This window comes from Pogona vitticeps, chromosome 2 (assembly GCF_051106095.1).
Source record: "Pogona vitticeps strain Pit_001003342236 chromosome 2, PviZW2.1, whole genome shotgun sequence".
Lineage (NCBI taxonomy): Eukaryota > Metazoa > Chordata > Lepidosauria > Squamata > Agamidae > Pogona > Pogona vitticeps.
The window spans coordinates 82,141,099-82,168,097 of NC_135784.1; the positions used below are offsets into that span (position 1 = coordinate 82,141,099).

Sequence of the window (26,999 nt, forward strand, 5' to 3'; positions counted from 1 at the left end):
TAGTTGTTCTTCATAGGATTTAGACTCCAGTCCCCTTATCACTTTTATTGCTTTTCTCTGAACCCGTTCCAGGGCCTCAGCCCTGGAACAAACATTTATCTGTTTGTTACTTACTTATTTTATTTTTATTTGTTTATTTTTATTGTATTTTAACGTTGTTGTAAGCCGCCTAGAGTAGTCCTCGCGACTAGATAGGCGGGATATAAATAAAATAAATAAATAAATAAATAAATAAATCCCACCTTTCTTCTCTGTGGGACTCAAGGGAGCTTAACATAGGGTCAAAAAACAAATCCATCTAAAAACACAGTAAATTACAATATTAAAACAGTATTAAACAGATCTTCAGAGTAAAATGAATATTCAATCAATATAGTATAAAACTACAGTATATAACAACAAAAATGTGACACTAAACTTTCTTTCTGATCAGTGGACAAAGGCCTATTTAAATAATATTGTCTGCTGGCAGAAACAAGAGCAAAGAGGGGGCCAGTCTAGCCTCCCTCTACTGAAGTCATACATGGCTTTTAAAGTCATCACTTTGTGATTATAACCAGAAATGATGTGACAACCAGTGAAGCTGCTGTAACACAGATCACTGTAACAGCCTCCAATCAGCAGTCTAACTACAGTATTTTGAAGAGTCCAAACACTTTCCAAAGGCAGCTCCACAAGCACATGACTGTAACCCAGGCTTCAGTAGTGTGTATTAGTAGGAAGAGGGATGGTGATGGTTCCCATGCATGAGATGCTTCTTGTGTCCTAAACCCCCAACGAATTTAGGAAAGTACCTTTTCTCAAAACTTCAAGTTGAAGTCACAAGCCGCTTATTCTGCACATGCTTGCATGTGTGCTTCTGTGTGATTAGCTCTGTGTGTTCTCAGACTGTTTCTTTTAGGTGTGGCTGCATGAGTTTGTAGAAGAAACCAACACATAAACAACGATCTGAAAGCACCCAAACAATTGAAAAGAGCCTTTCCCTGATCATCATCTACCATACCTCTGATTGAGGACTTCGCATTTGTGGAACTGTTAATTCTTAAAATCATTGTGTAAGTCACTTTGAATCCCTGCATTGGGAGAAAGGCAAGGTATAAGTGAATTAAATTAAATTAAAATAGTAAGGGATTTATAATGTGCTAAGGTATTAGTAATGCACTGTGAACATGTTATTGTTGAAGTAAGTAATAAAAATTAACAAGTTTCTTCTTTAAATAAAAAGTAATGTCTTATATGTTGCTTTTTAGAAATAATCTTTCAAGCTCTAATCAGTTCTCAATTGACTGGCAGGTACTCTTTGGCAGATATTTTCCCACAGTCCTACTACCTCATATCCTTTATTAGAAGTGCAAGAATTTGAACATGACATCCTCTATGCAAGACATGTCAAGAGATCAAAGCATGGAAAACCTTGAGTGAAAAGTAGGGATAAAGTATTGCTCTTCAGGAAAGTTACAGCAATGTTTTTAAAAAAACATAGACTGCAAAGAGAGAGATAGAGATGCAAACGAGGTATTTATTTTTACATCTTTATTTAATGTTAATATATTTAATGAATTGTGTTCATGCCACACGATTGAGAGTAACATACTGAATTAGGAACAGCCTAGACAAGATGCCATTCATGCAGTGAGCAATCATGTAAATGGTTTTTTTAAAAAAGTAGATAAAGAGGGGGAGGAGGGAATCAGATTATGATGATGATGATGATGATGATGATGATGATGATGATGATGATGATGATGATGATGATGATGATTTATTTATTTATTTATTTATTTATTTATTTAATTTATATGCCGCCCACACTACCCAAAGGTCTCTGGGCGGCTTACAACATTTAAAATACAATAAAATTTAGAACAATTAAAATACAATTTAAAAAATATATAAATTACCATCGGACCCACAGCTAATATTATTTCAATTAAAAGCCTTCTGGAACAGGAAGGTTTTGACCTGGCACCGAAATGTCATCAGCGTCGGTGCCAGACGAATCTCAGTTGGGAGGGCATTCCATAGCCTGAGAAACATAGATTGAGACCACTGGAAGGGCTAGGGGATTTGTTTATTTGTTTGTTTTGAACACATTGGTTTGCACTGCAGTCATGGTATGACTCCCACACTTGCCATCGGCATTTAAAGCAATGTTCCAATCCGTATCAGTGGAAGCTTCTGCCCACTCAAAGCAAATAGCAGTGTGAGGGAAAGGATACAAGACCTCCCTTAACACCCCAGGGGGTCTCAAACCTGATCAATTCCCAACACATTTGCCATTTATTTTTTTAAAAAAACTATAAACAGAAGGAGAAGCACTGCCATCTGTCCCTTGGGAAGAGAGAGCATGCCTGCTATTTGGTCATCGGCTGCCTGCTCTTTCCCTAGAGCCAGGAAGTGCCCTCTGCCCCACCTGTGCCTGCCTTGTGGGAGGCACAAGGGCAGGGGATAGTTCCCTTGCTTAAATGCTCTGAGGAGGACAGGTTTAACTTCACTTCTGTGCTAACTGAGCAGGAAGATACATCTGGGAAAAGTGGAGACATGGAGGGACTGCAGAAGGCACTATTCAAGGAATTACTTGCAGCAAGAGACAGGCTGAGAGACTCCGCCCTGGCCATTAAAGGAAAAGGACGGTGGGCTGTTAGCTGGCCTTTCTTCTTTCAGGTTGGAATCTAGCCAAAGAAACCATGGTGACAACAAAATTAGATATTTCCAGGATTTGATTCTGTATGGAGGCATGGACTTGGCTTGTATCAAAGACAGCTAGTTAAGAAAAGAGGGAGAAATCTGTCTTACCCAACTTTGACCATCATTCTATTCTGTGATTCACAGGCTATGGTCGCAGGGTACGAAGGTGGCATGGTTGTGGTCTATAAAAAAACTCAGTTTCACTAACCAAATAGTTCATCCAGCAGTCAGCCAATTTTGAATGTACCAGAACAGTGCCCAAATTCTTTTGGCATACCATCCACCCCACTGCTCAACTATCTCCCGCCCTGACCTATCCAGGCAACCTCTGGCATTAGACAATATCAAGCTTATTGTTCTGAAAGACTTTAGCTTTCATGATTTCATCCAGTTCAATCAGGAGTGGCTCAGGATTGGTCCACTGGGATAGGTCCACTATAAGAAACATGGACCTATCCCAGTTAGCAGGTAGCCCAACACATGTGGCAGGGCATACTTTGAATCTTATTTCTTTGTCTGGTGGAAATGGTGATCTGAAAGTAGAGGGGTTACATGTAAATCCACTGTCATGGGCAGATCACCCTCTGGTTAGTTTCAGATTAGCAGTAGGTGTGAACATCCTCAGAAATGTTGGACCAATTAAGATGGTCCACTCCAAGCACCTGATGAAATCTCATGTTTTCCTGAATGCCTTGGGGGAGCTTCCTACTTTGTTTGTCAGTGCTATTGCTGAATCCCTGACTGATTGGTGAGCTACAAAAATAGCTAGAGTGGTTGATGTCATTGCTCTTAAGTGCCTGGTCCCCACCTGTTCAACAGGGAAGTGAAAGCAACACAACCAAAGTGGTGGAGGCTGGAGAGCCATTGGATGACAACTTATGACATGTCACACCATAAACTTGCTGCAATCCATCCGAAAATGTACACTGCAAACACAAAGACTGCAACAACAAAAACACTCTTTGTCTCTTTTATTGTTCTGCTTGCACACAGCAAAAACATTGGTGCCTCTCCAAATTGTGGAAGTCCTCATTCATCAAGTTACTGGTGAGGGAGTGCAAGAGGAGTTAGTTGCTCACTATGAACAATTTGCTATGTGTTTTGCCATCACTGTTTGTCACATTCACCTTGGCTTGTACTCCGATCTGGGGGCAGGTCATCTTGATGTAACCTTGGCTATCACTTGTCCTTTAACACCTTCCCGGACATGCCTATCTCTCCTGACAAGACACTGGGGGGAGGTGGAGAAATCAGGCATAGAACACACAAGAGCAGGTTAATGAATGAATGAATGAATGAATGAATGAATGAATGAATGAATGAATGAATGAATGAATGAATGAATGAATGAATGAGATGCTGTATCTGGTGGGTATCAGAAATTTCCCTTACTCCAGAAACAAAAGCCCAGAATATTCCAAAGCTACTAAAAGCCTTTACTTATAAAAAAATTCAGAACAGGATTTGAGGGACCACGCAGACAAAAGACCAGATTCAAGGCATACAGATCATTACAGACTCTCTTATATTGACTTGATTTTAGGCTGCCAATTATTTATAACCCACTGCTACATGTTTGTGCCTGGAGTACAAACAGCTTTTGAAACAGAAGCCAGATACCCCACTGAATAGAGTACAGGCTATTGAATCTTTTCAACTGCTGCTAATTTCTTTGCATTTTCAGTGAGGTACCAAAGCAAATTAAAAATAAACAACGGATGTGTTATTTAAGAAATAACATGTTATCACTTCAGGAACAAGGAAGGTGAGAACAAAAAATAAAACAGTTATTTATGAACACTAAGAACATCATTCCGTATATATTTCTGAAGCTGCACTGATCCATCATGAAACAGCACATCAAATGGAACATTACCTTTTTAAAAAAAATCAGCCAATGCTCTGGAAACAGACTAAAACTTTGATAAATTAATTATACTTATGATGCAGATTCTCTGCTTAGCATATATTAAGTGCTGGAGGAAAAATCCTAGCAGATAGTGACAATTAACTCCCTGATTTCTTCCCTCATTCCACGGGATTTCTGCCCTCTATAAGCAGTTGCCCAAGGACAGATGGGTATGACTGAGAAGAGACATGCCATTCTTGGTTCTGAGTTATTCAGTACAGTATCTGTAGTTGGAGCACAGACTTGGATAACAAGTAATGTATGTTCAGCAGGGATTTTCCATTGCCAGCTTCTGCCATTGCATCCTCTGCCAGTCAGTCTATTAAAGGATCAGGTACATGGTTTAAGTGTGCTAAAGCATCTATTTCCATCTTCTGTGGCACAGAAGACTTCTACCAGCTTAGGTGGTACATCAGTTATGATCCTACATGTCTGAAGATATTAAGGCATCAGTGATCCATACCTTTGTAACCTTTTGTTTAGAGTATTGTGCCATGCTCTATGTATGTGACATTTGCTCTGAAGACAATTTGGAAACTTCAGCTAGTAAATATATGAGGCAGACTGCTGAATAAAATCAGAAGCTGATTTTGGCATGATGAGGATGATAGGAGGACCAGGATAGGAGGCATCTTACCCTAAAATTTCAGAAGGATGCTCTTTACCCAAGTAATGATCTGTCACCAGTTGCTATCTTTTATTTTTTGTCCTGAGAATAACTATGAATAAATAAATCCTATATGGGCCTTTTCATATGCCTACCTCATTATGTTGCAGTACCTATTTCAGTGTTCCTATCTTACTAATTGTTCAGGCTTAATTTAGGCTTCAGTGTTTTCCTGATTTTAGGAGCTAAATGCAAGGCCATAATTCTACAAGTAAAACTCTTTTCACAGTGATTACAGAAACTTCATTATGTTACAGAATAGTCTGAAGAACATAAACCCCTATCCAAAGCAGTGAATCTAGACTTAATTCCTTTCCATTATATGGGTTATATAACACATGCTGGCTGAAATCCAGTAGTAAGTCACAATTAGAGTAGGCCCTGAGACTCAATGGAACTTCCAGCTGAGTTAATTCATCAAATCTCCATTGATTTAATGGGCCAATTCTAGCTGTGACTTACTACTGGATTTCAGCCAATAATTCACTTGCAGACAAATATAGTTAAGAATGACTTTCCAGGACCAATGTCAACACAGAGTCTTAATAGTCGTTAACTAAACCATATTAAATTCACACCACTAAATACCAATTAACCCAGTTGGAACACTCATGTAACTCAGTCTCACAGACAAGGATGAAATGTTCAAAGAATCTTTGATGATTTAACACTTAATGTAGGATAAACAGCAAAGATCAAACATTCTTTCCAGTCTGGTTTCATTTTAAAAACCATAATCCCCCCTGAGCTACAGTCTATATTACCCATTCATTTACAGACTTAGCATCATTCTGTATCTGACCCTTGAAAGATTAAGCAGGTAAAATTATCCAGCCTGTTCAATCACAATATCACAAGATTCTTCAAAAATTTACACAAGAAGCATCTGCTTGGTATTTTATTTTAAAACGTACGTCTTTCATGAACAAAACTTTGGAAAGATGCATATTCACAAGTCCATTGGACTTATTCCAGAATTTTAAATGATAAAAAAGGTAAAATTGTAACTACAATTCTCAGCAACTCAGTGTGTATCAGAAATTAGGTTGTTAGCTGCAATATTTTATTTACTTTCCCCAAAAATAAACAAATGCAATAGAAACTTAGATTCTCATAAAAGGGAGCAGTTGCAAATTTCCTAAGGAGAAATCTATTCTGCAAAATTAAATGCTGGAATAAAAATACAATTAAGCAGCACAGGAAGGTTTCATTAACTGGCAAAGTTTTAAAAATTATTTTGGAATATTCTGAGCAAAGTAATCAGATGTCTCCCTTCTCTAAGTCAAGCGAAGTACTATAGAGGTAATATGAAGTACAGTACTGCTGCAAATTGTTGTGTTTGGATCAGTCAATTTGAAAAACTACAAAAAAAAAAAAAAGGCAGAGTTAGGTCAATGATCAGTTCCAAAATTTGTGATATTGAATGTTTCACAGACAGGTGCTTATCTGAGGCCTGAAGAACATGAGCTAAATATGCATGTCAAGTGTGCTGCATTTCATTTTTTCCTTATTCTCTTTTTCCTTTTGGCTTACAAAGAAATTACTTTATATCTTATGGCAATTTTTACTTCAAACCTACAATTAGTCAATAAAATAATTACATGTCATCCTGTTGATTCAAACCTATGATGACCTTTCCAGCAGACAGTATTCAGAAGTGATTTACCATTTCGTTCTTCGGGGGATGCCTTGGGACAGTGCAGCTTGCCCATGGTCACACAGGCTGGCTCTTCTCTCAGGAGGTACAGTGGGGAATCAAATGCCCAAACACTGGCTCCCAGCAAGATACCAAACTCACTGAGCTATCTGAAATATTAGATTGTTTGAAAATTACATTTTTAAAGATGACCCAACCAAGAAGCAAATAGGAAATAAACACCTAACTGTCCATGATTTATTATGGTAATTTTCCAACACTTCTATATCCCCAGCCTACTAGCTTCTGCTACCTGTCATAGAAAATGCCACTACCAAACTTGTTCTCAAGAGAACACATTACACTTTTCTCTGTATCTAAAACTACAAATGTTCTTTACAATCAATCTATTACCACCATCTCTCGCATGAGTGCATGCATGCACGCACGCACGCGCGCGCGCGCACACACACACACACACACACACACACACACACACACACACACACACACACACACACACAAGAGCCAAAAACACAACTTTCTTTTGGTTTAAGAGGAGAGACTGAACCAGATGTTCACTGTTCAGAATCCTTGCTTTTTAAAATACTGTTTCTGAACCCTCAAGCAAGCTACACAACACCGTGACTTCCAATATGAACAGAGAGATCTAAGACTACATAAACCTATGAGAGGATTTCCATTATTCTGAATATTTTGCAGATCAACAGGGAAGCCGGTTTACCAGGTGCAGGCAAAGTGACCCATTCACCCTCCTCCCACTGTCTGGGCCCCAGTCACTTCCCTTAAATATTTTTTCCATGTAAACATCCCATGCTTTTTGCATGTATATGGGACAAGCAAATGGTTAGCTACTATTTTTTTACTAGTTTGACATTAAAATATCTGGACCTCCTTGTCTATAACTCAAAAACTGTCGGAAATTTCCAGTTGATGCAAATTCTCATATTAGGATTATATATTGCATCATTGACAGAATTTTTACAGAGGAGGCAAATGTCTTCTGCTTTAACCTTCCAATGTTTTACCATCACCTCTTCTGTCCCCCTTATTTCCATGAAACAATTAATTCATGTATCAATAAGAAAGCACACCATCTTCACTATCATGGCATTTCTTGAATCTCCCTTAGAAAAAAATTAATATACCTAAAGAGAGTGGGTGACACGGAGCTGTCTCCTGGAATTACCTGAACCCGTTAATCCTCTTTGCCCAGGAATTACTAAATAATTAAATTTCCAGTGACAATATGGCCCTCCCAGGGCACCAGAAGGTGCTCTGACTAATACAAAGAATGCCAAGATCCATCAAGGAAGGAAATTCATTGCATAGCTGTTCCCATCTCCAGATGCAGTCCAAGAGTACTCCCATCCCTCTCTCTAATACTGTATGCCTTTCTTGAATTTAAAGCAGGAACGCTCAAGAACAGAAAGCCCTGAGTGAGGGCCAGATAAATTTCCATTATAGCTATTTAACCATAACACCAGCTTTTGGCCACACACTCCCCCCCCCCCAGCATATGTTTAGAAATCAAAGAATTTAAACTTTAACACCTCTCTCATAGCCTCTTTCTTCTGTCTGTTCTTTTCATGCCTGGGGATGTAACATGCTTCTCTTGACTGCTGAGCTAAGAGAGCCCTTTACGTAATTTACAAGCTCTGTTGATTATAGCAAAACACAAAAAAATGAACATAAGACAGACTGGGTTGGAGGTTTTTTTTCCTCTCCCTTTCAATATAACTTAAAACCTGAGTTTCACATTGCATTTTCTGGTAAATTATATATATTTGAGGTCCATTCTCCACCTTGATGTGACTAATTCTTTCCAACTCCAGTATGAATCACTGGTTTTTGATAGGCAAACAGGAGCTCAAAAATCTAGCTGGCAACTGCACAAAAAACAAGCTCTGGCTTTAAAAATCTGTCTGTACAGATGCATTGGCAGACAAATTGAAGGCAGGCTGATTAACCAATGTATGCTAAGTGGATCAAGGAGGAGTAGTTCCAGTTCTGTCTTTGCTGCAGATAAAAGTTCTAGATAATGTACACTCTCCCATTCACTATTCATTCTAAACACTGAAACAACAACAACACTCTTAGGACTGTAGAACTGGAAAGGATCATCAAGTCTAGCCGCTGTCAAGGAGGCTCAGTGGGAAACTGAACTCTCATCTTTGACTCTGCAGCCAGATGCCTAAACCACTGAGCTATCCAGCAGTTCCAGTCATAGAGGAATTTATACAGGATACTGAAGCTCAGATGGCACTTGAATCCAATGGTGAACATGGAGTGCCCTTCCTCTACACCAGTGGTGTCAAACTGTGGCCCTCCAGATGTTCTTGGCCTTCAACTCCCAGAAATCCTGGCCAGCAGAGGTGGTGGTGAAGGCTTCTGGGAGTTGAAGTCCAAGAACATCTGGAGGGCCACAGTTTGACACCACTGCTCTACACTGTCATACTGGGGAGAGAAAGAAGTTAGACAATCATGCTAAAAAGTATTTGGCAGTGGACATGACTCTTGCTATCGTAATTTTATCCTCACAATAGTCTTTTAAGGCAGTGGTTCTTAACCTTTGTTACTCAGATGCTTTTGAACTGCAACTCCCAGAAACCCCAGTCAGCACAGCTGGTGGTGAAGGCTTCTGGGAGTTGCAGTCCAAAACTCCTGAGTAACCCAAGGTTAAGAACCAGTGTTTTAAGGTATGCTACATTAAGAAATAGTGACTCGCCTCTAGTAAGCATCATGACTGTATGGAAATTCAAACTCAAGCCTCTGGCTACCAAGCAGAAACATTACTTCAGAAACAACTAAACTACCTGAACTATTTCTATGCTTCCTAATCTGTAATTGCCTATTTTAAATCAGGTGGGTTTGAGATATTAAAAGCAAAAAACATGCCAATAGCTATTTTTCTAAATTATTGTGATATAACTGAGTTACGTAATAACATTATAAAATCCCTTTGGATTTAACCAAAGACCCATCTAAAATAGCATTTCTCTTTCCCAAACAGATGCACCTGAGAAACCCTCAGGCAGGACAGGAAAGCAATAGCCTTTTCCTTTTCCTTATTTCCTCTTTGCACCAAATAATCTACATTCCAGTTACTCTACCTGAAAACAGGGAGAATGATAATGGAAATGTTATGCCCAAGGTGAATGAAATTCCTTACTGCTACATTGGGAAGGAACCAGTTGAGATGGGGAAAGTAGAGCTCAGTCCTACCACATATTCAGGCAACCCCTAGCTTGCCTGCTCCTGCCTGCCTCTGACCAGAGACAGAGGCTCAAAGCCTGGGCTGTGTTCCCTTACTACTTAACCACCAGGATGAATGTGATTCAGCTTTAACATCAGGTTCAGAGGAAAGCAGCAGTAGGTAGAAAGATCTGTAATTTTGGGCAAGGTATATATTTCTGCCCTTAGACTGAGATGTGATGTAAATGAATGGAATAAGAGATGAGGCAGTGTCTGAATTTCTCTCTCTGTGTGTGTGTGTGTGTGTGTGTGCGCGCGCGCATGCATGCATGCATGCACGTGTGAATGCTTGCTTGCCTCCATATATGTAATTGTGAATACTTGACTCTGCCTGCCATCCTTTAGTTATCAATATAAGAGAACTACATGAAGAGAGCTACATAACGTTGAATATCACAACTGAGAGCTATTTTGGATATGACAGTAGATGTTGAAGGGAACAGAAAGTACAATCTGTCATGTCTGAAGTTAATTTTTGAATCCCTGCACCCATGTACAAGCTGTTCCTGCAATGTGAGATTAAACATATCCCCAAAATTTATGTTTCTCTTCAAATCTACGATGACAAAGAGAAACTATATGTGTGGGGCTGCCTTTGCCATAGCCTCTAAGACCATGAAAACTGTTGTTGCTGCTATTTTTATGTGCTATCAAGCCACCTCCCATTTATGGCACCCACACAAATGACTGACCTCTGAAATGCCCTTTAGGAGCCCTGCTGAGCATTTGCAAAACCAAGGCTGTGGCTTCCTTTATTGAGTGAATTTGTTTTTTATTTGATCTTTTCTTAGTAGTCAATTCTTTTCCTAGCATTATTGTCTTTTCCAGTGAACCTTGCCTTCTCATATGTCCAAATAACAATTTAAATTTATTTATGTTTTATTTATTTAAAATATTTTTAAAAGGACCCAAGATGGCTTACAATCATTAAAATAATGTTTAAAGCTAAAAACAGAAAGTATACAAATACACCCCTTCATGGATTGCAGCCTTGCCCTGGCGAAGGGGCTTGAGTAATTCAGAGAAGCTATGGGCTATGCCGTGCAGGGACACCCAAGATGGACAGGTTATAGTGGAGAGTTCTGACTTAACATGATCCACATGGAGCAGGAACAGGAAAGTCTTTGCCAAGAAAACCCCATGAACAGAAACAAAACGCTAAAAGATATGACGCTGGAAGATGGGCCCCTCAGGTCGGAAGGCGTCCAACATGCTACTGAGGAAGAGCGGAGGACAAGGACAAGTACTGTAGCTCCAGAACTAATGAAGTGCTTGGGTCAAAGTTGAAAGGACGCTCAGTTGCGGACATACGTAGAGGTGAAAGGAAAGTCCGAAGCTGCAAAGAAAAACACTGCATATGAACCTGGATGTAAGATCTATGAACCTTGGTAAGCTGGATGTGGTCAAACAGGAGATGGCAAGAATAAACATCGACATCCTGGGCGTCAAAGAACTAAAATGGATGGGAATTCGATTCAGACAATTATCATATCTACTATTGTAGGCAAGAATCCCGTAGCCCTCATAGACAACAAAAGATACAATCTCAAAAATGACAGAATGATTTCAATACAAATCCAAAGCAGACCTTTCAACATCACAGTAATCCAAGTTTATGGAACAACCACCAAAGCTGAAGAGGCTGAAGTTGACCAGTTCTATGAAGACTTACAACACCTTCTAGAACTGGCCCGAAAGAAAGATGTTCTAGTCATTATAGGGGACTGGAATGATAAATTAGGGAGTCCAGAGATAAAAGGAACAACAGGTAAGTTTGGCCTTGGAGTTCAAAACGAAGCAGAGCAAAGACTAATAGAGTTTTGTCAAGAGAACAAGCTGGTAATCACAAGCACTCTTTTCCAACAACACAAGAGGCAACTCTACACATGGATATCACCAGATGGGCAATACCGAAATCAGATTGATTATATTCTCTGCAGCCAAAGATGGAAAAGCTCTATGCAGTCAGCAAAAACAAGACCTGGAACTGATTGTGGCTCTGATCATCAGCTTCTTATAGCAAAACTCAAGCTTAAAATGAAGAAAGTAGGAAAAACTACTGGTCTAGTCAGGTACAATCCAAACAAAATCCCTTATGAATATACAGTGGAAGTGAAGAACAGATTTAAGGAACTCTCATTGGTGGACAGAGTGCCAGAAAAACTATGGATGGAGGCTCGTAACATTGGACAGGAGGCAGCAACAAAAGCCAACCCAAAGAAAAGGAAATGCAAGAAAGCAAAGTGGATGTCCAACGAAGCCTTACAAACAGCAGAGAAGAGAAGGGAAACAAAATGCAAGGGAGATAGGGGAAGTTACAGAAAATTGAAAGCAAACTTCCAAAGAATAGCAAGGAGAGACAAGAGGCCTTCTTAAATTAACAGTGCAAAGATATAGAGGAAAATAATAGAAAGGGAAAAACCAGAGATCTGTTCAAGAAATGTTAAAAGAACATTTTGTGCATAGATGGACATGATATAGGACAAAAAAGGTAGGAACCTCACTGAGGCAGAAGACATCAAGAAGAGGTGGCAAGAATACAAAGGAGAATTATACCAGCAAGATCTGGATGTCCCAGACAACCCAGATAGTGTGGTTGCTGACCTTGAGCCAGACATCCTGGAGAGGGAAGTCAAGTGGGCCTTAGAAAGCATGGCTAACAACAAGGCCAGTGGGTTTGATGGCATTCCAGTAGAACTATTTAAAATCTTAAAAGATGACGCAGTTAAGGTGCTACACTTAATATGCCAGCAAGTTTGGAAAACTCAGCAGTGGCCAGAGGACTGGAAAAGATCAGTCTACATTTCAATCCCAAAGAAGGGCAGTGCCAAAGAATGCTCAAACTACCGTACACTCACACTCATTTCCCACGCTAGCAAGGTTATGCTCAAAATCCTACAAGGTAGGCTTCAGCAGTATGTGGACCGAGAACTCCCAGAAGTACAAGCTGAATTTCGAAGGGGCAGAGGAACTAGATTGCTAACCAAATTGCTAATGTAACGTAACGTAATAGGAAGTACAGTAGTGTGCATGAAGAGACATTGGAAGGGGAGGGCTTGGCAAACAGCAATGTCAAATTCAGAGTAACTGAAATTATAATATTCAATAAATAAGCCATTGTTACATTTCAAGAAATCTTGGTCTTTATTTTTAATATTTAAGTCGTCCAGTTCTGATGTAGTCATGGTTTTTGTTTTCTTAATGTTCAATAGCAGTTCTGCTCTGGCACATTCTTCCTTCACTTTTACTACAAGTCGTTTCAAGTGATTGCCACTTTCTATCAGATGGTATCATCTCTCTCTTGCTCTCTGTCTCTCTCACACTCACGCAAACGCCACAACATTTTTGTTTTTATTTTTGTTTAGATATGCTTGCACAGAATAACATATCCTTCTTTGAAATCTTCCACCAATTTTCACTCTTCTTTCATGTGTTTCCAATTCATCTTTCAGTATATGTTCTGCATACAGATTGAACAGACAGTGATTCACAGGTTAAAATGTTATTAAAATCATATCTTGACATTATGGTTCTTTTCATGTTTTTCTTCAACTTTACTCTAAATTTTCATATAAATAATTAATGGACAGTACCATGATCTGCTCCTCGTCTTGTTTTGGCAGAAAGAATAGTTTCTTCATCTTCTTTTTCCATTTAGTTTATTTGATTTCTATATTTGCTAGCAGGTGATGCCTATGTATACAATAGTCTGTTCAGTGGTCTGAAACATTTTTTGCAATAAATAGCTTGTTGTCTTCAAGGAATCATATGAGTCATGTTTCTGCTTCATTTCTGACTCATATACCAATCTCTCCAACAACATTCTATTCTACTTTTTTGTTCCCTACTTTTTTGTGTTCTAGTCTCATATGATAATTAGAACCTTCTGTTTTGATATGTGATAAATTTCCTCCTGAACACTTACATAAAATATTTTAATTTTTAAAAATATCTTTAGCTTGAACTATGCTTGATAGGCTTTCCAAAAAATTATAGCTTATATTAGTTGGTCAGACTTTACATTGTAGGCCCTATCTGCTTGTGCTATATCTTGCCTCAGTATCAGGCCCAGGGTAGATAAAAATCAATGATTTTTTAAAAATAAAATGGATTTAAATCACAATTTAAATCATGATTTAATTTTAAAAATATCGTTTTTATTTAAATTGCCAAATATCTGATTTTTAAAATTGTTTAAATCAAACTGCCCTGATCAGAATCCAGTCTTTCTTTTGATTTTGTCATTGCAAGAATAGGGCACTTTGTAATTGTCCAGCTGAAAATGTCCCATTCTAGTACACTTCAGTTTGCTCACACAAAATACTGCAGTGTTTAAATGTTCAATTTCTTGCTTTATAGTTCTTGAATCATTCATTTTTTATGTTCCAATTACAGTGGTGCCTCGCTTACTGACGTTAATCCGTGCAGGAAAAAACGTTGCTAAGCAATTTCATCGCTAAACGGATTTAAAAAGCCCAACACATTAAAATGCCATTAATGCGTTCTTCAAAACTAACCTTAAGCGAAAATCCTCCATAGGGGTGGCCATTTTCGGTGCCTCTAAAGCGAGGACACACAGCGGGTGGCCATTTTGAAACCGCCAATCAGCTGGCCAAAAATGGGGGCTTTGCGATGATCGCGGGGAATTCGTCGCTATGCGGAGCGATTGCTAAGCGAGGCACCACTGTATAAGTGCCATGCAGGAATGGACTTTCCTTTTGCCTCCATGCATATCAGCTACTAGATGTCCTTTTGGCTTTAACTCAAATGCCTCATCAGCAACATTGCTATTCATAACTATTGCTATTCACTCCTCCCCAGCAGCTGATTGAGTTCCAACTTGGGAGATGCATATTACAGCACTATCTCTTGTTTCACTTTGGACTGTTTCATCATAAGTTGTGAAGTGCTAGGAAAAGATAGCTTGATGTGTCACTGCTGTTGTCTGTAAAAGATCCTCCACTAGTGTCATCTGCCACTACTACTGTTGTCAAGTAGCTATCTTTTAGGAGTTTCATCCCCATCTCCATTGGAACTACCATTCTTTTCTACTAATGTGACCATGAATCCTGAAAAGTGAGAATGCACTTTAATCTGATGTTTCAGCTTTAACCATTTGCACCCTGGGTGATCCTGCTATGAGTCCAGACTCCTTGTAGCATTACACTTAGTTATCTTGACACACTGAAACCCTGTTATTATGTTAAGGTGTGCATCAAGGAGGCCATAGAACTTAGCCCAGTAAAACTTGACATAGATACTGTGACGGTAGTGATGATGTCATCTGCCTGTCATTGCTGTGGCTGGAGTTCATCTGCCTATAGCATGATGGGAGGTGGGACTTCAGAAGGTGGAGCCATGGTATTTAAGGGGGGAGTGAATGAGGTGTGAACCAGATAGGGCTTAGATAGGGTCCAAGATAGGGACATGATATGAACCAGATAGAGCTTGGATAGGGTCTGGTAGGGACTTAGGGAGTTAGGGCTTGTATATGTTATAAAGTACTGTGTTAGTGAAGGTCTGGGAGAGAGTGTGTATGAGGGGATACTTTATTATTTCAGATTGCCTTTTATTTTAGTTGATAAAGTGATTTACCATTCCTTCTGTTGTTATCAATAAAATACAAGTTTTTTATTTTTAAAATCATACATTTGTCTGAAGAGTCTTATGAAGGAGTGGTTGGTGGCAGCGTGATTATAGTGTGTGGGTGAGAGTGACGTGGCAGTTCCTCTGTGACGTGTGAGGAGGCTGTCCCAGATACTAATGCAGGAGAGATAGAAGTACTATATTTCGAAGAGTTGGTGTTTTTTCTCTTGTTTTAAATGATAATTAAGTTAAATTAATCACAATTGGTTTGTAACCTGCAATATAATCCTTAGCAACTCGGTTTCTTCCCTCACAATCACAAATCAACAGAGATAAAATTTCAGTCATACCTTTCGATATTTGTTCCTCAAGCATAGGTCTCCTACTTGTGGGTTGCTAGGAGTTTTCTGGAGGAACACCACAGTTTTTGGAGGTGGGGGACATGTCACCGTTAACTTGCACCCTCCTTCCTGGTTCTTTTCTGTGTGCATCCTATCCCCTCCCTCACTTGTACCTTACCCAAACCAAGGTCTTTCCAGTCCCCACCATGGGTCTCCTGGGCACCTGGACCCTGCCGACTGCATTTCTCCTTCTCCAATGGTGGCAGCAGTTCTGCCTCAGTTCTGGTGGCTGGCTGGCTCAGGTAGGGGATCAGGAGGAGGAGGAGGAAGGACCCAGACACTGCGCCATAAGCTATACCAATGGCAACAGGGATTGAGAGGTGAAGAGACAGCGTCAGACTGGAGGGGAGGGGAAAAATGGTGGAAGGGGGGAAAGGCTGTCACTGCCACCACCACTGAATAAATTTTACCCTCTCTTCACCTCAGATGCCCACTGCTGCTACTGTCTTAGAGAGGATGGCTGAGAAGGAGGAAGTGGTAGAGCCAACACTTGAACAGAGGATGAAAAGGGCAATGGTGTCCTTCCTGAGAGAAAAATCCCTCTCCCCCAGTAAAACCCAATTTTAAACTACCTTTGTTACCTCTACTTCTCCAAGCCCGTAAAGGGACTGTTGTGGGGAGTGTGGGGGGGGGGCGGCGGCGAGTAGTTTTAACAAACGAGACACAAACTTTGAAGCTGGTTGCCCAGATGCAAGTATAATCTTCATGTTAAACATTAGGCTAAAATTCTATTCTCCCCCAAAAATCTATTCTTAATGTGTTTTCTTTACCTATTAAAAATGCTTTTTAATGCAAATATGGCATGGGGTCACAGGTTACTTGGCTATTATAAAAGAGGGTCACAGTTCAAAAAAGTTTTGGAAACACTACTCTAAGGAGTCTCTAGACTGCTCACTGTGGTGCTTCCTTCTACAAACCCACCAAAACCGTGAAGGAGTTAAGATAGGGGTAGGGATGCGACTTCTGGCTTGATGCTGCAATGAGACAGCAGCAGGAGCTGAATTCTGACCTGTTTGGGACCCCTCAGGGGGTTAAAACCACCCCAAAGAGGTGGTGAAATGGGGGAGATGCCTGTTGATCACAGGGCAACAGCAGTTACCCCTGTTTGATCCGCGAAACTCCCCAATCAACCAACAGGCGGAAACAAGCAGCTGAAAAACTTGCTTGCAAGTCATCGGCAGCCGGCAATTGAGAAGTGATAAACCAGCTGATTGTTATCATTGAGTGAGAAATATGTATAACAGGAGTCCCCAACACCTGGTCCGCAGCCCGATGCCAGTCAGTGGGCTTGCCAGAACTGGGCCATGGAGATGGATCTCCCCCCCGCCCGGTGAGCGTGTCATGCTCGCAGGGGGCGTGTCACACTTCTGCAGTGGAGTGTCACACTCGTGTGGGGGACGTGTCACGCTCATGCAGGGGTGTCTCGTGCTCGTGTGCATGCGTGCGAGCCTGACAACCTGCCCCATGACTGCGGGGGGTGCCCCTCACAAACTAATCCTGCAATACTAGAAGGATTCTGCCGTGTTTGTGTGTGAAGATTAATATTGCAAGGGTTACCCATTGTCCATGGAGACAAGAGTGCTGGACACACTGTTAGTGTATGACTCGTCTTTATAGTCTCCTGTTTGGAAACTGTAATAGTCTCTACTGAGAACTTGGCGTAGGTCATATGTCATTGTAATTTATTAACTGAAGGTTTGCACTGCCACAGATTGTTTTTATGGATTCTTTTAGATCAGAAACAGAAGGAAGTTGTTTAAATCCTTAGAGAATACATAAGGCAGTAACAGAAAACCACAATCAAAACCTAAACTAGTGCTTGCTCTGTTTATCTTCTTTACCTCTCTTCAGATCTCTAATTAGACTTGATTCGTTCAGAAAGCAGATATTGTATTTTTCGCTCCATAAGGCGCACTTCCCCCCAATAGTGGGGGAGAAAGTATGTGTGTCTTATGGAGCAAATACAGTAAAAAAGGGTTCAGCCACCACCACCCAGAAGCCTCCCACTGCCATGCTGGGAGGCCTCTGAACTGGCACCAGAGACTGCTTGCTGTGGCAGCCACATTGGACTTCACCACTCTGCCATCTGCACTGCTGGATTTCCAGGATCTGCCTCCTAGAGCCCACCTGGAAAACCAGCAAGGCCAACAGGATTATGGCAGCAAATGTAAATGGCAGAGAGCAGTGAAAACAGCCAAGGACCAAAGGGGAAAGACTGATTCTAAAAAGACCAGGGGAAACCACAAATACAGTCCCCCATTACTATAAATTGGGCAGTTGATTTTCCCACATTTGGGGAAATCACAGGGATCAGCACATCCAAAGTGCAATAGATGAGCCTTAAACTGGGAAAACCAATTTTTACAATAATGGTATCTCCCCTGCCAGGTATGGGTTTGAGTGGCCCCTGCACCTCCTGCCCCTTTCGGTGCCCTGTTCCCCAAAGGCATGGTGACACCCCAAAGCTGCACCTCCTGATCAGAACAGGGCTGCACAGCCCCAGTCCCGCCAGAGGCCAAGAGAGCTCCTCAGTGTTTTGGGGTACCCCACAGGACCCCCATCAGGGGCTGGGTGTTCCTCCCACAATCCTCCAGTGCACAGATATTAGCATACCTAATATGCGGGAAAGCAGGAAATTCAAACTTTCAGTTAGTGAAGAGGCTGCTTGTCTGCTTCCTTGCTAGTCCAAGCAGTTAGAGAGCTGGGAGAGAGACCTGGGACTGCCTGGTATTGTCATTTTAAAAAGTAAAATTTAGTTTAAAAGCTGTTTGTTTGGGGTTAGTGCTTGGGTGAAAAGGTGCTCCATTTTAGTTGAAACCTGCTTGTGTAGAAATGTGCATACCGGTACTTGCTAGTTTAAAAGCTGCCTGGGAAGCCGTTCAGCCCGGCGCTGATCAACTGTTAGGTGGGGAGAGGGCAGGAGTGGAGAAGAGCACAAAATGGCTGCCGTCTGCCAGCTTTTAGATGTTTGGTGCTCTTTTTCGGCTGTTTGGGGGCTACCAAGGCACTGTGAAGAGCCAGGCTCAGTCTACAGTACCTGGTAAGTGACTTTCTTTTAATTTTTTTAAAGTTTCTGACCTTCCCCCCTCCCATAAAAATGCATTAATTAATTTTCAATGCATTTCTATGGGGAATTTGGATTCGACCTGCAAACTTTTCAACTAGTTCTGGGCATCTAATAGAGAATGTATTTCCAAAGGGTATTGCAGCAAGGAAACTAACTGTGTTAACAGCTGTTAAATAGTTTAATTCCAGTATTTATCCTCCACACAACTAAAAGGGACCTCTCAATGCAGTGCCAAATCAGACAAACCATTTCTAACTTAATATAGGCTTGAGCTGTAGCTGGGCAGAGTTGCACAACAATCTCATCTGTCATTGAGACATTTCTATAAGCATGGGGAGAAGGTGGATGAAAGGAAATGTAAAATATAGGTAGAGTGGTATAGGTCTTATCACTGGCTGATAATGGTCTATATGTACTTGACTAAAATTTATGGTACACAAATTTATGGTACCTAAACTAGAGTACACAAACCTTGAAGTCTCTCCATTTGTTAATGACAGTGGTAATGGTTCTTAATGCCACTGTTGACTGCTGTTCACTTTACATGGTTCAAATGTTATTCTGTTATAGTTTATTAAATATTTTATTACACTATTTGGTTCAGAATATATTTTCCCTGCTTTCCTCCTCTAAAAATTAGGTGCGTCTTAAGGTCAGGTACGTCTTATGGAGCAAAAAATATGGTACATGTCCATGTACTCAGTTATTTTATTTGGTATATCAACCTCCTCTTTGTTACTACTCCCAAGGATCTGAACTTTATTTTAGTACAGCGGTGCCTCGCATTACGACGTTAATTCGTTCCAGCGAAATCGCTATAGAATGAAAACGTCGTAAAGCAAAATTAAAAAGCCCATAGAAACGCATTAAAACCTGTTTAATGCATTCCGATGAGCTGGAAACTCACCGTCCAGCGAAGATCCTCCATAGGGCGGCCATTTTCGCTGCCTGTGCAGTGAGGAATCCGTCCCAGAAAACAGCGCGGAGGCATTTTGTTTACCCGCTAGCCATTTTGAAACCGTCGATCTGCTGTCCGAAAATCATCGTTTTGCTAAGAATCGGTTCTCGAAGCAGGGAACCGATCATCGCAAAGCGATATTCCCCCATAGGAAACATCGTAAAGCGATCGCAAAAATTTTGTCATAATGCGGTTTCGTCGTTAAACGGAGAGATCATAAAGCGAGACATCACTGTATATACCTAACATGTTTTCTTGGTCTGAGCCGTTCTGTCAATCAAGGAAAGGAGTATGATCCATCTTATTATTGTGGAACATTGGATATATAGCTGTCAAACACAAAGTACAGTAGGACCACCTTATCTGCTGGATCGGTATCCACTGATTCACTGATCTGCAGTCTGAAAATATTACAAATATTGAAAGAAAAAATCCATAATTTTTTTGTTCACTGGCATTACCAGAACTGACCATAGAGGAAGCCAGAGAGCATGTTATGAAGAATACATAGCATGGTCCCTTGCTGCTTAGGCCTCTCCTCTTGAGAGCTTCCAAGAGGTGGTGGCAGCGGCTCCTCCTACTGCCTGCTGGTTTACCTAGAGCAGTGGTTCTTAACGTGGGCAATAATGCCCCCAGGGGGCGATTTCATTTTTCAGGGGGCAGTAGAAAAGGGGCAGTGTGGGGGCGGCAGAACAGAAGGGGGGCGGTAGGGGCCGCTGGAGCGAGCCAAACCTGTGAAGGTGACTGCAGCCACAGTGCTGGCAGTAGATCCAGTGCTGCTGCTGCCACCAGATGATCCAGCTCTTTCTACCTGCCACGTCTCACCTTTCTCCTTTAGGGGAGTACTGAGTGTGGATCAGGTGGAAGGAAAAGGTCTCTTGGGTCCTCATCCTCATCCTCATCCTGGGGAGGGAGACAAGGTAGGTAGGTAGGTAGGTAGGTAGGTAGGTAGGTAGGTAGGTAGTTAGGTAGGTAGGTAGGAAGGAAGGAAGGAAGGAAGGAAGGAAGGAAGGAAGGAAGGAAGGAAGGAAGGAAGGAAGGAAGGAAGGAAGGAAGGAAGGATATCATCACCTCCGGGAGGGGGCGATGATAACTTCCTCAATGACTCAAGGGGGCGTTTCTTTCAAAAAGGTTAAGAATTTATATTACCAAGCGAGTGCTCTGAACTGGATTAAGGAGTGGATAAAATTAAAAAACAAAAGAATACCATATTTAGAAGGACATGAACTTCAGGCGGGCTGGCATGCCTTCCTATGGTATGGGAAAGCAAAAACTCATAAATACTTCGAGAGAAATATAATAAGAAATTCTCTACTAAAAGTCTGGGAAAAAATTAAATGTAAAATATATATGAAAACTCCTAGGTGGATCTCACCGATGGAAGCATTCACGCACCCAAACCTACTGAAATTTGAGAAAATAACGACATATAACGAGCTCCTAAATAAGGAAGGACTGTTAAAGACAAAAGATCAACTAGAGAGTCAAGGACTGACTTTTTCATGGTGGCCCCGACTACAACTGCAATCGATCTATAATCAGGATAAAAAAACAGGAGGATTTTATAGCGAATACACAGCACTTGATAAAATATTACTCACTACAGAAAAACAACAAACTCAAAAAGCATATAAGTTTTTATTGCAATGGGACACTCAAGATGAGGAGGTTAAGGAAACAATGGTAAAATGGTCAAAAAATTTTGGATATAGTATTGAACTTGAGAAATGGCAACAAATGTGGACTAAAAATCTTAAATTAACATTAGCAACGTCATATAAGGAAAATTTGTATAAAATGTTTTATAGATGGCATCTCCCTCCATCCAGACTTGCAAAAATTTCTGCCAATATTTCGAGTAAGTGCTGGAAATGTAAAAACCAAGAAGGAACCTATTACCACACATGGTGGACATGTGATACTGCAAAGAAATATTGGGTCAAAATGTATACATGGATTAAACAAATGACTAAGCAAGAAATACAATTTAAACCAGAAAGTTTTTTATTGGGACTAATACCAAATAATATAAATAAGCAAAGTTATTACTTAATATCACATGTCCTTACAGCTGCTAGATTAGCATGGGCACAAGTATGGAAGGAGGGAGACCCACCAAAAGACGAAGTGATTATCAAAAAAATATTAGAGTGTGCTGAAATGGATAGACTTACAAAGAGACTAAAAGGGCAAGAAAAGTCAACTTACTATGAAAGCTGGAACATGTTCTACAAATGGTGGAAAGCAAAAACTTTGTAATAAATAGAAAATGACCAAAAGGAATAATGAGAAGACACTGCTGAAAGAAATGTGTTATTATACAAAAGGCTTGTAGGCTAAGCTCTACAGTATGTATCGTTTGTAGATAGAGATTTAGGCATATGTGTGTATATATATGTCCATGTACGGATATGTGTATATAAAGTAAAAAATAAAAAAAAATGAAAAAAAAAAGGTTAAGAACCACTGACCAAAAAGACAAATGCAGTACAGGGTTTGAAAGCATTGGCGGGTGATTTAGGCAGGAAGTTGGATGGGGCAGGGTTCAGGGCCAGCTGGTGTTGGCAAGCCGCTCAGCATGCAGGTGGGTGGCTCTCCTGTGCTCAGCCCTCTCTTTGGGTAACTGTTGGTTTCAAATGTATCGGAAGGAGGGCCAGGGTTCCTTCCCCACCCTCACCTTCCAGATACTTGGGGAGGGTGTTCACTATAATCTGTGTTTTTCAGCATCTTTCATGGAGCAATCCCCCGTGGCCAATCCCCTGTCAATACAGGTGTCCTACCGTACTATTATAATACTTATAGGGGAAAGCATAATCCGTGTACTTTGCAGCTAAACAGTTACCACAGTTTTCTCAGCTCGGCTGTTTTTTAGGACATCCAGCTGATCATATGACTTTTCCTCTGATTGCTTGTGATTTAACTTAGTAACTAATTGGCTGCCTTCCAGACAGGTGAGACAACAACTGCCACGACCCCCAACCATCTTGTCAGGAGCTCAATTGGGAAGAGATTCCCTGGAACAGCCAAGTCAGAATACTATATGACGGTGTTAACTCATTAACTTTTAAATCAGATATATGTCTACCCAACAATAAGGAAATGACCTAATCCCAACCAAGGTTCCTGATAAGCTCGGCGTGTACACCCAGGTGCACAACTCTGCTTCCTTCCACACAACTTTCTTCCTCCTCCGTGCAGCAATCACATTGGGCAGAACCCCACAAAGTGGTGCTGAAAATTAGAGGGTACAGTAATCGTAACGCTAACGCAGTACATGGCATAAAACAGCACGAACTATATCTGCCCCTTAGTTCTTCAATATTTTTGTTTAAATGATGAGAAGAGTCAGAATTTTATAAAACTCTAAATGGCTTGGGTCCAATCTATCTAAAAGACGGCATCTCCTTCTATGAGCCTGTCTAAACATTAAGATCATTGGAGGGTGTAGCGTTCACCCTGCTCATAAATATTTATGTTGAGATCTGCATGCACCAATGGGAGTTGGTGAGGGGCAGAGTTAAGTAGGGGTGAAGAACAGGAGGGAGAGAGAGAGAGGAGAAGAGGAGGCGGTTGAGAGTGAAGAGAGAAGGTTGTTTTAGCTGAGAGTTAGTGACATTGACTGGACCTTTAGCACCCGTAGCAATAAACAATTTCTACTTGGTTCTTAAATGACACGTTGCCTGGACATCTGTCATTAATAGCGAACAAACTTGATGTAATCAGCTGGTGGCAGCTGAATGACACGTAGCTTGTGCCTTTGCGTGGTGAAACAACCAAGAGACAGGCGGGAACATGACGGGGGAAACCTCTCCCTTGGTTCCACCAACTTCACAGGCACACTTGTTGGGGCCTTGGGAGAGGGCCTTCTCTGTGGCTGCTCCCAGACTCTGGAACTCCTTCTCACAGGAAGCTAGGCTGGCCCCATCTTTGCTGTCCTTCTGCAAGCAGGCAAAGACCTTTCTCTTCAGGCAAGCTTTTCCATAGTGATTAGCAGCCTGAGAGGATTTTTTTAAATGGATTGTTGTGCTCTGTTGTTTTAAAATGTGTTTTTAGTATTGATTTTATTAACAATTTTCAATATAATACTTGTCTAATTCCTTTTAAATATTTGTATATTCACTGTTTTTAGCTTTTAAATATTGTATTTCAATTGTTGTAAGCCACCTTGGATCCTTTCAAGGAGAAAGACAGGGTAAAATATTTTAAATAAATTAATAAATAATTCGTTTTCAAAAACTAGAACTGCTCTACATTTAAGCAACCATTAAGACAAGAAGATTTTCTGTTTCTATCAAGGAGGAATTTATTTTCTTCAGGGCTCTACAAATTTCAGCTATGTCTTCAAAAGAAAGTTGTACATGTAGGACCCCTGTGTTGCAGTGGTTGAACTGAACTACCGCAGTCAAGCCTCTGCTCCTGACACGAGTTCAGTACGGATAGATTCAGGTAGCTAAGGTTGACTTAGCCTTCCATCCTTCCAAAGTTGGTAAAATGTGTATGCAGCTCGCTGGGGAGCAAAGTGTTGTTTGTATAATTATGTTGTAAACCAACTAGAGAGTGCTTTAGCACTATGGGGTGGCATATAAGCTCCTCATGGCTATCCTTTTCTCTGGTGTTTCTTTCACATTAAGTTGTTCATCTGATCATCCCACTGTTGATATTACTTAATCTTCTCCATCACCATTTTGTTAATTTAATATGAACTATAAATCTTCTGGGAAAGGAATGCATCAGTTTTGCTAACTAAATATTAAATGCACCATTATAGTAATGCTTTCTCTCCCAAGCTCTTAGAGCTAACCAAGCTCTGTTTTTTTCCCTTTGTCTATTGATTTTGCATGCTGATCTATTGCACAAACGGCAAATAAAACGGTAACATAATAAAAAAAAAGTTTCACCATTTAAATTAAGTGGGGTGTTGCCTTTTATTAGTTCAGCATTGATACACACAGCTGTAGAGTTATCATAGATTTTTCCCCTGGGGAAAAGGTTTGGGAAAACAAGCCTGAAACGGGTCTGTTTCTACTGCTTGAAATGGTCTCCCCAGAGACCTAAACAGCTGAAGAGGTTGCCAAGGGAGGAAAAACTTGTGAAAATCTCCTTTGGGGTGTGAATATGCAGCTGCTAAAGATGTTTATGTATAGAGTAGCGAAGGCAAGGGATTTAGATTTACCTATGTATTTCTTTCTCACACAAACCACTTAAATCTATGAACATACTGCTCTCATCACTTCACATATTCATTTCCAGTTACTTCATATACAGTACAAAACTCTCCGTTCAGTAAGTATCTGAAGAAGTGAACTGCTCCAATGATGACGGGAAGTTTCCAAGTCTGTGGCTGTGTATGGCTGACCACATCAGCACCATCCAGCAAAGAAGGAATGAGTTAGAGTGGACTTCCCCTACATGGTGCCCTCCAAATGTTCTGGACTACAACAACTGCAAACCCCAGAAAGCACAGCCAATGGCTAGGGATAGTCAGAGATGATATAAGTTGTCAAAACAAGGGTCCCCAACCCCAGGTCTGCGGGCTTCCTGGAACTAGGCCGCGGAGATAGATCTCCCGCCCCCACACGGTGGACGTGTCGCACTCGCGGAGGGGCATGTTGCACTCACAGACAGGTGTGTCACAGACGGGTGTGTTGCACCTGCGACAGCGCGACACGCTCCCCCGTGAGTGTGACACGACCACCCATGAGCACAGGGGTGCCCCTGCCTCCCCATGCATGGAGCCTGCACCTCCCAACAAGTCTGTGATCCCAAAAGGTTTGGGGACCACTGATCTAAAACATGCAGAGCTTCCTGCTGGGAAAGAATGAGTTATAATAGCGACAGGCCACTTTCTATGCTGAATGGTGCTCATTTGTTCCAAGAGCAAAAACTAGTAAGGAAAATAAAAACACTGGGCGGGGGGGAAACTCCTAGAGCACCAAAATGCAGGTAGAGCAAATTGGTACCTGACCAAATTTGTTCACCAACATTTTATGCTCCTGGCATTGGAACCAACATGCTATTACAGCAAGAGAACAAGTCAAAATATTAAAAAAGGAATTCAACCATCTGAATTGGGCCCTATAGACAAATGGCTATTCCAAGAATAAAATCACAAGAGCCATCAAACCAAGAAAACACCAAACTGAAGAGGAAAAACAGCCACCCACAAACAAAGTATTTCTGCCATACATCAAAGGGGTCATGGACCACCTGGGGAAACATTTGAAAAAACACAACCTACAAATGGTATTCAGGCCCACCATAAAAATACAACAAATGTTACGGTCAGCAAAGGACAAAAGGGACCCCCTCACCACTGCAGGAGTATACCGAATACCTTGCAGTTATGGCCAGGTATACAGTGGTGCCTCACATAGCGATTGCTCTGTTTAGCGACGAAATCCATTTGCGACAAACATTTTGCGATTGCAAAAGCGATCGCTTTGCGATGTTCCCTATGGGGTATTTTCGCTTTGCGATGACCGATCATCGCAAAGTAACCATTTTCGCACAGCTGATCGGCGGTTTCAAAATGGCTGCCAGAAAAAAACATGGCCACCCGCTGTTTTCTGGGACGGATTCCTCGCTTAAGAGGCACCAGAAATGGCCGCGTTATGGAGGATCTTCGCTGAACGGTGAGTTTTAAGTCCATAGGAATGCATTAATTGTGTTTTAATGCGTTTCTATGGACTTTTTTATTTTGCATTGCGACGTCTTCGTTCTGCAGCAGTTTTTGCGGAACGAATTAACGTTGCAATGCGAGGCACCACTGTATATTAGAACTACAAAACGCAGCATTCACACCAGAAGAAAG

General features: G+C 41.0%; 1 protein-coding gene and 1 non-coding gene across 5 annotated transcripts in view; both read right to left on the reverse strand.

Annotated features, from left to right (window-relative positions):
- The window catches only part of BSN (bassoon presynaptic cytomatrix protein), a 344,713-nt gene that overhangs the window by 205,895 nt on the left and 111,819 nt on the right, over positions 1-26,999 (reverse strand). The gene's annotated exons all lie outside the window — the stretch shown is intronic.
- LOC140705053 (U1 spliceosomal RNA) lies at positions 18,395-18,559 on the reverse strand. Its single transcript, XR_012084616.2, has one exon. It is a non-coding gene; the product is annotated as a U1 spliceosomal RNA (small nuclear RNA).